We start from the raw sequence: 14,535 nt of genomic DNA, 5'->3' as shown, positions 1-14,535 counted from the left end.
TCCCTCTCTTTCTTAATCTGTCGTTTACCTTGGTCAGACTCTTCCCAAATGTATTCCTTCAGCATCTCATTCACAAGTTTTGCTATTCGTTTTCCCCCCCCTGGATATTAGTTTCCCTTTGCTAAATTTATCGAATGGAACACTTTGAACGTCGTGGAACCACCCGGAAACCTCAAATTAAAAAAGTGCGTCATCTGTAGTTATGTATGCATATGAAGATGAAAGGATATGAGTAAAGCGGTGGCGTTAATAACGGAAATGCCATTCCGTTAGTATTCAGTAGAGGTCCCCATGGTTCCCCTATCTGTTGAGCCTTTTTAACCCGGGCACATTTCTCAGGTAAATTGGTCCCATTACAGAAATTGTAGATGAATCGCTTTATGTTTTTTTATTATTATTTTTCACTGCCACCCTCTTCATTTGTTTGAATTTCAATTAAATCATACAAATATGCTTTCACGATTTCGTCATAAAACGAACATGCAATATTGGTATTGATAAAAATACGAGTCGAAACTATTAAGAATCAATTAAGAAAATTACGCTTAGGGGTCCTACATTATTTTACAACACGTCCTATTTTAATCTTATTGCAATCCCAAAATTCTGCGGACAAACCCTACGAGACTATTTGCTGTTTTAAATTTTCACATAAATGTTAGGCCTCGTGCTAAATGCGTTAGTCCGGTTCTTCCCTTGCATTCATCTTTGCGCAAGACTTGGTGTTTGATTTGGCTTTATCAGCAGAGTAAAAATGATGAGCCGAGTCCAGATAATTTCCCCAGAACAGTTCCTCTTTTTTGGACGTCTGAGTAGGCAGCGTGACAGTGAGCCTTGAGTGCAGTTGTTTCTGTTTTTATAAGTGGAAAGACGCAGCAAAAGTCATTTTGATTCATTTTCTTTTTTTAAAGACAGATTTGATTTTAGAACTTGTTGTGTAAATGGCATTGTTGTTATTGGACAGAATTCTCACTGCTTTTGGGGATGCTTTTCGCATTGTTTGTAATCCGTTCTGATGTCACGGTGGGGAGGGAGGGGCCGGGTGCTCCACAGACCGACAGCTGCCGGAGAATCAGGGAAGATGGTGGAGTCGCTCTGGGTGAACGGGACTTAAGGGTTGTTTCTAGAATCACGGGCTGATGACAAAGGTAAGAAAATATTTGGTTTGAAACGAATAGCCTACAGAGACGACAGACCATCGCATTGTTTAACTGACAGTGCAGTGCTGTGATCTCTTGCTTGCGGATGAAAATCAGTTTCGTCTGTAGCTACTGGCTTGTGCAGCGTTTTTCCAAATATTGGGAAAAATCCTAGGATGCAACCTCTTCCTGTGGCCCACGGCTTGTCGCCGTATTGCTTATAGTTTATTTTGTAAGCATGAACGAGCCAGATGACCCGAAGTATAAAACCATGCACGAAAACAAAGGACTGCGTCCGGGTGGTCTAAATGGAAAAGGGGAAAATTCGCTTACGCCCACCTTTTTTCTCCACATGCATCACATATAATAATTATGCACTAAAGATGAGAAAGTGGTATGAATCCTCTGTTGTATGAAAGTATCGCAGTGCAGGTTGTTCAGGTTGGAACAATTTATTTACGTACAGGATGTATCAGCGAGCCTATCCACGGAGTTCAGATAGGGCGGAGTTACTCTCCACACTACATAGATACGGGTTTATGATTACAATGAACGAGATGGCTTATTTTGTGTGGAGCTGGAAGACGTTAGTTTCTTGTTGTTTTAATCCGATTGTGATGTGAATAGCCTGTTTAATGTTTTTAATTGTGTAGAAGTGTGGTCGGCTAGTGTCAATTTAGTTCTGGCAAAACCGAAACACGGGCTGGGGAACTTGGTATGCTAAGCGAGTGTGTGGGGAAGCGAAATTAATTAGCAACACGGGATGCGATAAGCAGCAGGAAACCTATCAGGCGATTTTCTTTTGGGGTTGGAGTGGTGTAAAAATGTGCAGCTTGTCTCTGTAACAAGTGACCATTCATTGCGATGCGTTTGTTTGGGGAGGGAAAGGGGAGGTGGCTGTCGTTGCTGCAGCTGCCTCTGCGATCCACGGGGACCGGGTCCTGTGTTTTTGCCAAATAGTGCACTACAGTAGGCTACATATACGCCGTTGAATGGCGTCCACAGCGTAGGCTACGCTTGCGCTGTAAGCATCTACGCTGTAAGCATCTCTGACCAATTTTCCAGCCACATACTTGTCCCAACATAAGCCTGTGGTGCGCCCGAAGGTGTGCAAGTCAACGAAAATGACACTTAATTACACTTGGTCACAGATGTGAAAAGCCTGGATCGGGACGTGTCAGGTAAATCCGTGATGATACATCTAATTTGTTATCAGCAACGCAGATCTTTTCCGTGAGAATTTGGGTTTGTTATGTCAGTTCAGTCTGGGGGTTTCTCCCTCTGCAACGCTGCACTTCCCCACGCCCAGATAAAAGACGTGAACGTGTACCAGGTAGGCAGAAGCGGTGTCGGTATTGGGTGTTTTGTATTGCTTATACCCACAAGAGCGCAGGTTTTGGTCCACAAACGTGCGCGTACCTATGATCAGAGAATGAGCACAGTGAAGCCTTTATCGAATTAGCACGGCAGTTCTGGTCGCGGCGCGCTGGTGATATATTTGTTTACTCTGTCTGGGTTTGGCGCAGTACAGTAAGCTCTTGGAAACCGCACTGAACAGGTGGTGGGGTCTACAAGAAGGTAAAACATGCTTGCGGTGTGATTTACTTTATGCAAATTGATGCAGGATGGTTATTTTATCAGCATCACAGTCGATAATGGGAGGTGGCCGTGTCCATGCCCCCTGTATGTGCAGTTTTCGCCGATTATTGAGACGGTACTGATAATTTATGGAATATTTTGACACAATGAGTCAAGGCTTTCGGATAATAATACAGAAATGGGTTATAGCAATGTCATTGTGTCAGAATACAGCGGATGTTCTTACCGAAATGGCATTATTGTTTTTGTCATGTTGTTACTTGTGCAATATGTGCTTTACCTGTTCAGATTTACCTGTTCAGTGATTTACCATTATGCTGCGGGTCGACAGGAAAATGTACGTCTTTTATATGAACAAACGTATCACCTAGCGGACTAACTGTGTGTGTGTGTGTGTGTGTGTGTGTGTGTGTGTGTGTGTGTGTGTGGCATGGGAGTCCTTAAGGGGTACCTAAAGTGGGACCCGAAGGGATTATACGCGATTGGGACATAGCCTAACTAATGGCTGCATTTGAAATGGGTTGGTGTTGTCATGGTGACAGTTTATCACTTGGGATCGCTAAGCCGGCGTTCAGGCCCCGGGAAATGTTTTCAGTCTGAGCCACGCACAGGCCGTTTTGCCTGCAGTGCTACCTGTTCAAATCCTGGATAAGCTGGCTAACTGACATTGTCACCACGCTGATCCGTCCCTGGCGACAGTTCTGTGACGGTGAATTGTATGTAAGATAGGTGGGTGAGTCTTTCTTTAATGGAATAGCACGGTCATATCTCGTAAAAACTGAACGAATAAACGAGTAACGCTGCCCAGTTTTAGCTAGCCTATTTAATAACAGTTGGCGTGTTGGTGTCTTCAGAGAGGAACAGACATTTCATGAAGATGTTTAATTAGAAGACTGCTTTACAATAAGATATGAAATTATAATGTCCCTTTGGCTTCATTATTCAATAGTTTTTTATTCTAGCATTGGAATTGACTGCACTTCTATTCCAGATACACACTCACACATGCACGCGCGCAGACACACAATAATGTATTGTAATAGTAATGACATGGTATGTAAGATTCAGTTATTTTTTATGATTTTATTATTCTTCACTGAAGTGCTTTTGCAGTGTAGTGTGAATTTGGTGTTCTGACTAACGGGGAGCAATCATAAAAAGAAAATAGTCGCACACTCTATAATACTCAAAGTAATTTATAGAAAAAAATCAACGTGTCGACACACGGCGTCTTCTTCAGGGTGTTTGACTAAAGCTTGTTCCTCATGACTCATCTCTTGCATGTTGTTCCTGATCACGAATATCATCTCTTATTTTCCTGATATTTTTGATAGGGCATCGTGTGTGTGTGGTGTTCCTGATAGGGCATCTCTTGTGTGGTCTTCCTGATAGGGCATCTCTTGTGTGGTGTTCCTGATAGGGCATCTCTTGTGTGGTGTTCCTCATAGGACATCTCTTGTGTGGTCTTCCTGATAGGGCATCTCTTGTGTGGTCTTCCTGATGGGGCATCTCTTGTGTGGTCTTCCTGATAGGGCATCTCTTGTGTGGTCTTCCTGATAGGGCATCTCTTGTGTGGTCTTCCTGATAGGGCATCTCTTGTGTGGTCTTCCTGATAGGGCATCTCTTGTGTGGTCTTCCTGATAGGGCATCTCTTGTGTGGTCTTCCTGATAGGGCATCTCTTGTGTGGTGTTCCTGATACGGCATCTCTTGTGTGGTCTTCCCGATAGGGCATCTCTTGTGTGGTGTTCCCGATAGGGCATCTCTTGTGTGGTGTTCCTGATAGGACATCTCTTGTGTGGTGTTCCTGATGGTGCATCGCTGAATAATCAAATATTGATTATTTGTTCATGACAGCATGCTGACAGCATGACAGCAATCAAGTTTTGTGGCATCAACCTTTTTTGGCAGGCAGTTGAAGTCATTGAAATAAACACGTATTCTAAAAAATAGTAAAAAAATAAACAGAACGGAACCAATGTTGCCATTCGATGTTCCTTAGAACTACATTGAGTGTGGAATGCGCGCACCCGGTCATTCCTCCCTGCACATGTAAAACCTATTATACCATAGTGATATTTTGACTTAGATTAATCACATGGGTACACATCCCAATAATCAATTGTACACTGTTTTTTTCATCTCATTGATTAGTTATTTTGTGGCAGAGTACTCAGCCAGCAGGTTTGAAGAGAAAACGCTCCTGGTGTCAATACTCTGTACCAATAATCGTTTATTCTTTTATACCACCCACTGATTATTTGACCAAGAAGAATGTGAGTTTTTGACTTTCCAATTCCTCTCTTGTGCAGTGCACATGGAAAGACGGACCCAGACAACCCAGTGCGTCATCAATACAAAGGGCGGCTGAGCGTTTGTCTGCTTTTCTTTCCGAGAGATAAAAAAGCTTTATTAATGACTCAAGGGCTGTTGTTCTACAAAGCAGCGAGCCAGCAACTGTATAAACTTACAGCACGGCGTTCCTATCCCATAATGAGGGCTGTCCAAGCTTTTCCCAGCTGCACAGAAAATGCCTTTGGCAGAGGCTGTAGAGCTGAAGAGCGATAGAATATGAGAATATCAGATCTGAAGCTGGCTTGTGTAAATTTATCATTGTCATGGGGGGGGGGGGGGGGGGGGGTGGGCGGTGAAAACCAAGGCTGGTGAAAGCACGGTATTCCACACAGGAGAGCTGTATCCATACCGGGCTGTTTGCTAGGGGAAACTGGCGGGGGAACGTGGGAGATGGGAGGAATTTTTGGGAGATGGGAGGGCACTGCGTCTGCTGCTGAACTATAGAGGAATCCCAGCATTGGACATCGAAATTCCTGCTTCTGGATCTTGGCCTGCGTCAGCCCAGCCTGGATTTGAACCCCCAACCCCCACCCCCATCGCCCAGCCACCACCCTCCCTGGGACGGTTTTTGAACAGGGCGTTCCGAACTCTGATTGGTCCACATTTGTCTGGTGCATATCCTGTACGTATGTGTGAATAACTTGCACTCTCATATATGAGTGTGTGTTTTGAGTTGCTGCGGTTTTATTTGCTAGTGCTGTTCTCTGTGCCTGTTCTTCCATGTGCCTTTTTCACAGCTCTGATGTCACACGATCAGTGGAAGTGTCACCTCTTTTTTTTGGCCTGTACGATGAGCCTCAAGCCCTAACGGGGGGGGGGGGGTTAAGGTGACAGTTTGACAGAGCAGTATTACAACATTAATACTGCTACCCCCCCATTCCCCAGCCTAGGGTTTCTTAAAGAAAAACTAAAGGCAGCCTGTAGCCTAGTGGCTCTGGTACATGAATGGGACCTAGAAGGTCGGTGGTTCAAGTCCCAGTGCAGCCACGATAAGATCCGCACAGCCGTTGGGTCCTTGAGCAAGGCACTTAACCCTGCACTGCTCCAGCGGGGGATTGGCCCCTGTTTAATCATCTGTAAGTCAATTTGGAGAAAAGAATCAGCTGAATAAGAAATTATTGTTATTCGCCAATCAGCGGTATTTGTGTTTGAAAAAATCTATCTGATTAGTCTGTGAACTACAACCCCCAGAACTACAAGCCGGTTAGCATGGCTCACCTCAGGAGCTTGGGTGGGGTTTTTGGGTTGGCTTTGTGCCTTTTCACCCATTCATGATGTGTGTGTACATGCATCTCTGTTTTTGGGTATCTATTTATCTGTATATGTGATTAGTTGAACATTTGCGTGTGCGTGCGTGTGTGAATGCAGATGTGTATGCATGCTGGTATGGTGCAGCAGTAGCTGTTTGAGGAAGTTGAGAAACAGCATTTCAGGAGAAAATACAAATCTCCTCTGAAATGAGAGGGAACAAACTAAAGCATGTGATTGGCTCTGCCTGCCAACTGTTTCCAGCCCGCTTCCTGTTCATATCACTGTTTTGTCTCTTATATTATAGTGATTAGTCAAACTGTTTTGTACTGAGTGCACTTGGCCTTCTCCTTTAACCCTTTGAAGAGTACGGTTTTTGCCATGCTTTCGGTGATCTAGAACTCTATTTCTGTCAGTAGTGATTGTTACATCAGCATTATAATTATAATGACATTCTAATCATGTATTTGTGAGCTTAGACTTTTAACTCTTCGAAGAGCAGGTTATATACAAAGTGTTTAAAAAACATTATATGCCTCTGTTCGAGAACATTTCTTTTAATTACCAGTGTAGTGATTGTTGCACCAGCATTAGAATGTTCAAATCACATACTTGTGGTAATGCACATTAAAGGGTTAAATGCATTCACACAAACTGGGATGCTGTCACTGTAACCCCTCCCTGCATCTCCCTCTCTTTTCATTCATGAACACAGGAGGTTAACACCAAATCCTGCGCTAGTCAGCTCTGAAACCCCTTACCCTGCAGGGACAAAATGTGCCGTATCGGAGTTAAATCAACTCTATCGGGAGTTGACTTCACCCTGAGCTGCTTTTCTGCTGAGCCTAGTCTGCACACGGACTTTGAAATGCTTTAATAAACACATGCCGTTTCCTGGCCGGCGCTGTTGGCATGCAGGAGGTAGAGGGGGCAGAGAGGGGGATCGATCGGCCTGGCCATCAGCAGGCGGTGCGTGAGAGGCCTTTCTGTCAGGAGAAAACAAATCTCCCCTCTCCCGCCGACCCTGGGCTGCAGGTCGAGCCGTGCGTGGGGGCGTGTGACGCCAGCGGCTTCAATCCCCCGCCCCGACGCTCGCCCGACCGCTTTCCGTCTCGCTGCAGAACATCACGCTTACTGAGTTTTGATTAAAGTTTTTTCAGCGTAAATGTTTATTTCCTTTGTTTCTCTGCAAGTGTAGCCAGGTTAGCTCGGCTGGTTCGCTGGTTCGCACAGCACAGTGAAGTGGAGTCGAGTGAAGGCTGGTCGCAGGTTACCGCGACAACACCCCCTGATGACATAACCCTCAAATTCAAAAGAACGTCGTTGCCTTTGGCGAGAGGCGATTTCACATTTGGCTGACTGGTAACGCGTTTGTCCAACAACTATTTGGGCCAGTGAGAGGCCTGGGTTCGAATCCCGCCTCGGACTCAGGCAGTTTGTCACGCGTCGCGCGTGGTTATTGCCCCGGCCCATGCCGTGGTGTTTCCAGCCCTGGGGTGTTGACGCTTTGCTCTGGTCCTCGTTGGCGGGCCCTGGATGAGCCTGGCCCTTTCGCTTCAGCGAGCTTGTCATTCCAGATGACATTTCTTTTGAAATGGCGAGGCTTTTTAAAACTCGATAATTTTCCCTGTAAGAGCACTCGCCATTAAACCTGTTCTGGCAGCTGCAGCGCACGCTCGCCGAATCGACGGGGTACACTCTGAACGAAAACGATGGGAAACATTAGAGAGAGTGCAAACTTATATTCTTGAAGCTTTTCTGAGTGTATTGATGTCCAGGAGCTCACATTTGTTGGTCTAGTGCCGCCGTAATGGTGTGAGGTTCTTTCATGCTTTCATGGTCTCACCTGTCGGAACCGCATAACGTTCTAGCCAGCTGATGCAGTTGGCAGTCGCCAGAACAGTTCACTTATATAAAGCGTGCATATTCAGCAGGTACTTTTTTGGTTAATTCTACACCTTACAGCAAGGAGGTCCTGGGTTCGAATCCCCGTTGGCCGGGGCCTCTCTGTGTGGAGTTTGCATGTTCTCCCCGTGTCTGCGTGGGTTTCCTCCGGGAACTCCGGTTTCCTCCCACAGTCCAAAGACATGCAGGTTAGGCTGATTGGAGAGTCTAAATTGCCCATAGGTGTGCTTGTGTGAGTGAATGGTGTGTGTGCCCTGCGATGGACTGGCGACCTGCCCAGGTTGTATTCCTGCCTTTCGCCCAATGTATGCTGGGATAGGCTCCAGCCCCCCTGCGACCCTGTTCAGGATAAGCGGGTTAGGATAATGGATGGATGGAAAATATATTCTCGAAAATATGCAGCCCTGTAGCCTAGTGGCTAAGGTACATAACTGGGACCTGGAAGGTTGGTGGTTCAAGCCCCGGTGTAGCCACGATAAGTTCCGCAAAGCTGTTTGGCCCTTGAGCAAGGCCCCCTCGCATTGTTCCAGGGGGGATTGTCGCCTGCTTAGTGTAATCATCTCATCTGTAAGTCACTTAGGATAAAAGCGTCCGCGAAAGAACAAATTATTATTATTAGCCGATCGACGGTATTTGTGTTTGATAAATCCATCTGATTACTCTGTGAACTACAACCCCCTAATATCCGTGTGTGCATATCATGTAAACGAGACCGTTCTTGGTCATGCCCTGGGGCCTTGTTATACTCCCGTTAGGGCTGTAATGATTGGTAATGCAGCACCAATTGCAGTCTTGCCAAAACGGCTATTTGATGCAAAGGCTTCTCCTCCCGCCGACACTGGCCAGAGAGGGCCGCACCTGGCCAACTGCCTGCCCTGCTGAAATCTGAGGGCTTTCTGTTAAAAATAAAATGTTTAAAACGAGGCGCCGTTTTTATCTTTTTCGAGACGCGGGGTGATTTCTGCCCCAGCCTTCCGTGCGGTGTTGACGGAGCACATCGGGTATTTCTGCAGTGTCGCACTTCTTGTGCTCTCTCCTATCTCTCTCACCCTGTCTCATTATTCTCCTCTCCTCTCCCTCCTCCCTTTCTCTCTCTCCCTCTTCTCTCTCTCTCCCTCCCTTTCTCTCTCTCCCTCTCCCTCCTCCCTCCCTTTCTCTCTCTCTCCCTCTTCTCTCTCTCCCTCCCTTTCTCTCTCTCTTCTCCCTCCTCCCTCCCTTTCTCTCTCTCCCTCTTCTCTCTCTCCCACCCTTTCTCTCTCTCTCCTCTCCCTCTGCTCTCTCTCTCCCTTTCTCTCTCCCTCTCCTTTCTCTCCCTCTCCTTTCTCTCCCCCTCCCTTTCTCTCTCTCCCTCCCCTCTCTCTCCCTCTCCTCTCTCTCTCTCCCTCTCCTCTCTCTCCCTCTCTCCCTCTCTCCATCTCTCTGTCTCTCCGTCTCTCCGTCTCTCTCTCTCTCTCTTAATTGCCCGGAATGATTAATTGTGTTTCTGTCGATAAGCCAGCTGGCTGGAGGTGGGATCATTTTTTAATAGTCATATTCTCCTTTACTGGCTGGCCGCACCTCTCTCACGCTTGCATAAGTTGCTCATTTTTTAATTCACGCCTTGGCGACGTGCAGCCGCGCCTGGGAAGCCCAATATTAATATCATCTTCAGGTGAAAAGCACAGCAGCCGATGTTATTGTTCTTCTCCCCATAGTTCCTAAATTGCATGAATTTGAGTGTTTTTTTGTGTTATTTGTTTATTTTTTATTTTTTTTGCTGTTCTCAGGTGACATCTGAAAAATATTTATTTATCAGCAGCCGTCAGCTAAATTGACAGGTCTGGCAGTTGCTCTGACAGTTTTTGGGGCTAGTGAAAGATTTAATATGAAGTTTAATAATGCGGACAGCTCGAGTGCTGCGCATCTTTTTTCAGACTGAAAAGCACCCATTTAAATCGACTCTAATGCTGAGTGTTCTGCATGGGCTTACTGGTGCCTATGCTAAATATACTAATATACTCCCTAACCTGTTTACTTCCTAATCCTACGATTATTTCCCTCTGGCACCTACTGCTGCATCTAGTGTTATGCTGTAAGATTATCTATGGCTGCTACTATCAGCAGTGACCCTGATCAGTTGTGACTTGGCATCAGCACTGTTGTTTCCTGTATACGCACGGTGATGTAATGCCTCTTACTGAGTGTCTGGTAAATGTAATGGAATGTAAAAAGAAAAGTTTCCCTTCATCTCCGCAATTTATTAAACCCATAAAAACATCCAAAATATGGGGTGTCACATGCTGTCTGTGCTGTTTGGCAGCTGGTAAGGGACAGCACCGCTAATCTTGCACCCCCTCCAACACACACACACACACTAGAATATCACTCTGATGAGTCTAAATCAGGGGTGCACAACAAGGGCTGATCTGTTTCAGGATTTTATGCCAACTTCTGGTCTTAATTATTTAATTGACTCAATCATATCTTATCTGACGTGTATGAGTACTGGCTACAGCTGCAGACTGCAAGTGTATCCTTTACTGTGCTCAAGTACAGGCCTGAACCTGGGTAATTTATAGAGCTGTCAGCAAATTAAAAACAAGACAGTTGGTTGGAACAAAAACCAGTATGGCCCTCCAGGACTTGAGTTGTGCACCCCTGGTCTAAATTCTGTGATGTTTATTTCAGAATTTGTGACCTACATATAGTCTACATATTGTGTAGAGAGTAGAGCTGCATTCTGTACTCATGGGTTTAACAGAAACTAAAGCAGATCTTTCATCACTGTTCATTTCATCTACTCGCCAGTTTTTAACCCAAAGGGTTGAAGCGAGAAGCCATCCCTGTTTAAAATGTGTGTAAAGTTTTGGATCGGCTGTCATGAGTTAACTAGCCGTCTCACAAATAGCCTCCTTGGCTCTGATTGGCTGTAATTAACACCTGTGGTGACATTTTAGAGTGGGTATATAAGACTGCTGTCAGCCCATGACAGCATTTCACTGATTCTGGCAATATGCTGAAACGTTTTGAATATTTTAGTAAAGACATGTTTTGGATCCTTGATGAGTTTATGCCGGCCTTCCCACAGTGTTATGAGGGGTTGATCAAGGTCGGACAGAATTCATTCTGTCTACACACAATATGCCCGGCAACAAAATCAGTAGAGACTCCTTCAAATCCCTTACTAATTATTCTTCATCCCTACCTTGGCTAAAATGGGGAACGGCTCTTCAAGCATCTGGCTTTAATAATTTACTACATTGTCATCCGCAGCAAAGAGGAGAAATTTGGTCGCACGCCAGGAAGCTTAGCATTGGAGACTAGAGTAGAACTTCCTTATACTTTTCAAAATCATAACGCCGTTTAACGAGGCACTCCATTAATTCAGTGATCCCCTCACAGCTGCAGGAACCTTTACGTTTTTTTTAGTGCGGCTCATTAAAATTTTTAGCTGCTGCTGCTCTTGAGTTGGGTTGGGGGCATGGAGATGTATAAGACCTGGAGACAGCTTCGGCTTGCAGGCTCCATTTTACATTATTACATTACTGGCATTTGGCAGATGCTCTTATCCAGAGCGACGTACAGTTGATTAGACTAAGCTGGAGACAATCCTCCCCTGGAGCAATGCAGGGTTAAGGTCAAGGGCCCAACGGCTGTGCGGATCTTATTGTGGCTAGACCGGGATTAGAACCACCGTCCTTGCATGTCCCAGTCATGTTCCTTAACCACTACGCTACAGGCGACCCTATGACCCTCCATGGATTCAATGGCGCATGAAGCCAGTTCAGGGAGGCTGCCATTTTGGCTCTGGGGCTTTTTGGCAGCAGAGCATGCGCACTGGCTCCCTAAACGTGAAGGGATGGAATGGAGAGAAAAAAAGGTCCCTGGACAGTAATTAGTTCAGTGTGAAGACTTAGGAATTTATTTTTTTTCAAAACAGTATATTTTGCCACTGTAAAAATAATGAAGTTTGAAATTAAGTTCACTTTTTCTCACCAGAGGCTTAATGAGCTGTCCATCCACAGTCCCCTGGTTGGGGGGGGAGGTTAAATGGTGGGGGAGGGGCAGGTGTGCAGTCTGGTGATTTTGGGCTCATGGGCTGGGTATAGGGGATGGGGATGTTGGAGGGGTGCAACGTGATCCAGTCCACCTCAGGGACAGGACTAGAGAAATGGTAATGGTGTGGATTCTTATTCTTCCCTGTCAGGGAATAGACGCAGTAGCTCTCAGAGACTCTGATTTACATGAGCTCAGGCTCTGTGTGCAGTTTGCTGATGCTTCCTGGAGCGACAGAGATTCCCGTGCTCCGCACTGCAGGTCTGTCTGCGGAAGGAGGGAAAACTGCATTAACGAAGCGAGCCTTCAATGGGCCAGTGTCCTGGGCCTTTTAATGCACACAGTGACACATACTGACACATACTGACACACAGTGATACACAGTGATACACAGTGACACACAGTGACACACAGCCACACACAGTGACAGACAACAACACACAGTGACACACCACAACACTCAACAACACACAGTGACACACCACAACACACAGCAACACACAGTGACACACAACAACATACAGTGACGCACCAGAACACACAACAACACACAGTGACACACCGCAACACACAGCAACACACAGTGACACACAGCCACACACAGTGACACAGTGACACACAACAACACACAGTGACACACAACAACACACAGTGACACACCACAACACACAGTGACACACCACAGCACACAACAACACACAGTGACACACAACAACACACAGTGACACACCGCAACACACAACAACACACAGCAACACACAGTGACACACAGCGACACAGTGACACACAACAACACACAGTGACACACAACAACACACAGTGACACACCACAACACACAACACACCGCAACACACAACAACACACAGTGACACACCGCAACACTCAGTGACACACAGCCACACACAACAACACACAGTGACACACCACAGCACACAACAACACACAGTGACACACAGTGACACACCACAGCACACAACAACACTCAACAACACACAGTGACACACCACAACACAACAACACACAGTGACACACAGTGACACACCACAGCACACAACAACACTCAACAACACACAGTGACACACCACAACACAACAACACATAGTGACACACAGCCACACATGGCGACTTTTCTGATTTAATCATACCTTAAGAGCTCCGGGGTCATAGGTCATCTGCGGTGTTTGCCTGCAGAGTGGACGCCGTATTTCACTGGACTTCTCGGTCCGACCCAGCCCCTTTCGATTAATAATGCCATCCATCTGTGCAACGTATTCTGTTATGACAGGCGTCCCAGACCCAGTGTTCGGCGAGACCATCGCCATAATTTTTGGCTAAAATGTCCTGTGAGTCTAACTAATGAATTCACCTCCTGATGTATTGCATTGGCTGCTTTATTGATTTCGAGGCTGCTTTGAAACGTATTTCAGATGTTACAAGGGCACTGCCCGCCAACCCACCTGCACGATGTAACAGGAGTTCTGATTGGCTGCCGGGGAATGAACTCGCTCTTGAATGTGCCTCGTCTCATCAGTGATCTGCACTAACGTTTGTAAATGAACAGATTGCTTTTTACTGTCACCCTGACGCTGAATTTTAAAATCTGCCCAGTGGGATTCCAAACACTTACCGTGTTCCGTTGTGTCCATTATTCAACAAAATCAACAACCCGTCTGCTGAAATGAAGTAGAAATTGTGTGTTTATATATATGATATTGGTAGGGTGCTTCTGTTGAGCTGAACCCGGAGATAATTAGGAGGGATGAGGTAATGGCCTGGACTCTGTAAAATCTCACTACTGTCCGATTGTCTTGCCAATAGTTCAGATCCGCCTCCCTCCCCTTCAGCTCGTCATTTTTCAAGCCGACGGATAGTCATTAAGGGCCGCTCGGTCACACTCTAGACTTTCCCATTCTATATTTGTTCAGTGAGAGAGAGACAGAGAGAGGAGGGGAGGGGAGGGAAGGAGAGGAGAGGAGAGGAGACGTAGAGGGGGAAATGTCCTCTGATTTAAGGTTATGAGAGGCTGCCACTTTTGACATTTCCCAACCTCATTTCCAGGGCCTAATGATGTCATAAAACTGGCTCCACAGAAATGCATTTGACAGGCCGGTCCACTGCAGAGAGTTCAGCAGTTTAACACGAGCCTGGTCAGGTGACCGTGAGAGGGGAGGGGCTCCCCAGCTGACCCAATCAGGGGCTGGAAGCTCAGTGGTCTGTTATGCTCGACCTCAGGTGCTTTGACTGCTGTGGTGGTG

General features: G+C 46.1%; 1 protein-coding gene across 4 annotated transcripts in view; it reads left to right on the top strand.

Moving 5' to 3' along the window:
- The first annotated feature begins 942 nt into the window (after positions 1-942).
- apba1a (amyloid beta (A4) precursor protein-binding, family A, member 1a) overlaps positions 943-14,535 on the top strand; it is an 83,803-nt gene continuing 70,210 nt past the window's right edge. The window contains exon 1 of one of the 4 annotated variants that reach the window (XM_061259861.1): positions 943-1,148. The gene's annotated coding sequence lies outside the window, so the exon portion shown is untranslated. Of the gene's footprint in view, positions 1,149-2,207; positions 2,321-2,659; positions 2,718-14,535 lie in introns of those variants that run through there. The other 3 variants (XM_061259858.1, XM_061259859.1, XM_061259860.1) reach the window with 3 other exon arrangements.

The sequence above is a fragment of the Conger conger genome, chromosome 11 (assembly GCF_963514075.1).
Source record: "Conger conger chromosome 11, fConCon1.1, whole genome shotgun sequence".
In the NCBI taxonomy this organism is placed as follows: domain Eukaryota; kingdom Metazoa; phylum Chordata; class Actinopteri; order Anguilliformes; family Congridae; genus Conger; species Conger conger.
The sequence above is the reverse complement of the archived record's forward strand: the minus strand, read 5'-3'. Positions and strand labels throughout refer to the sequence as shown.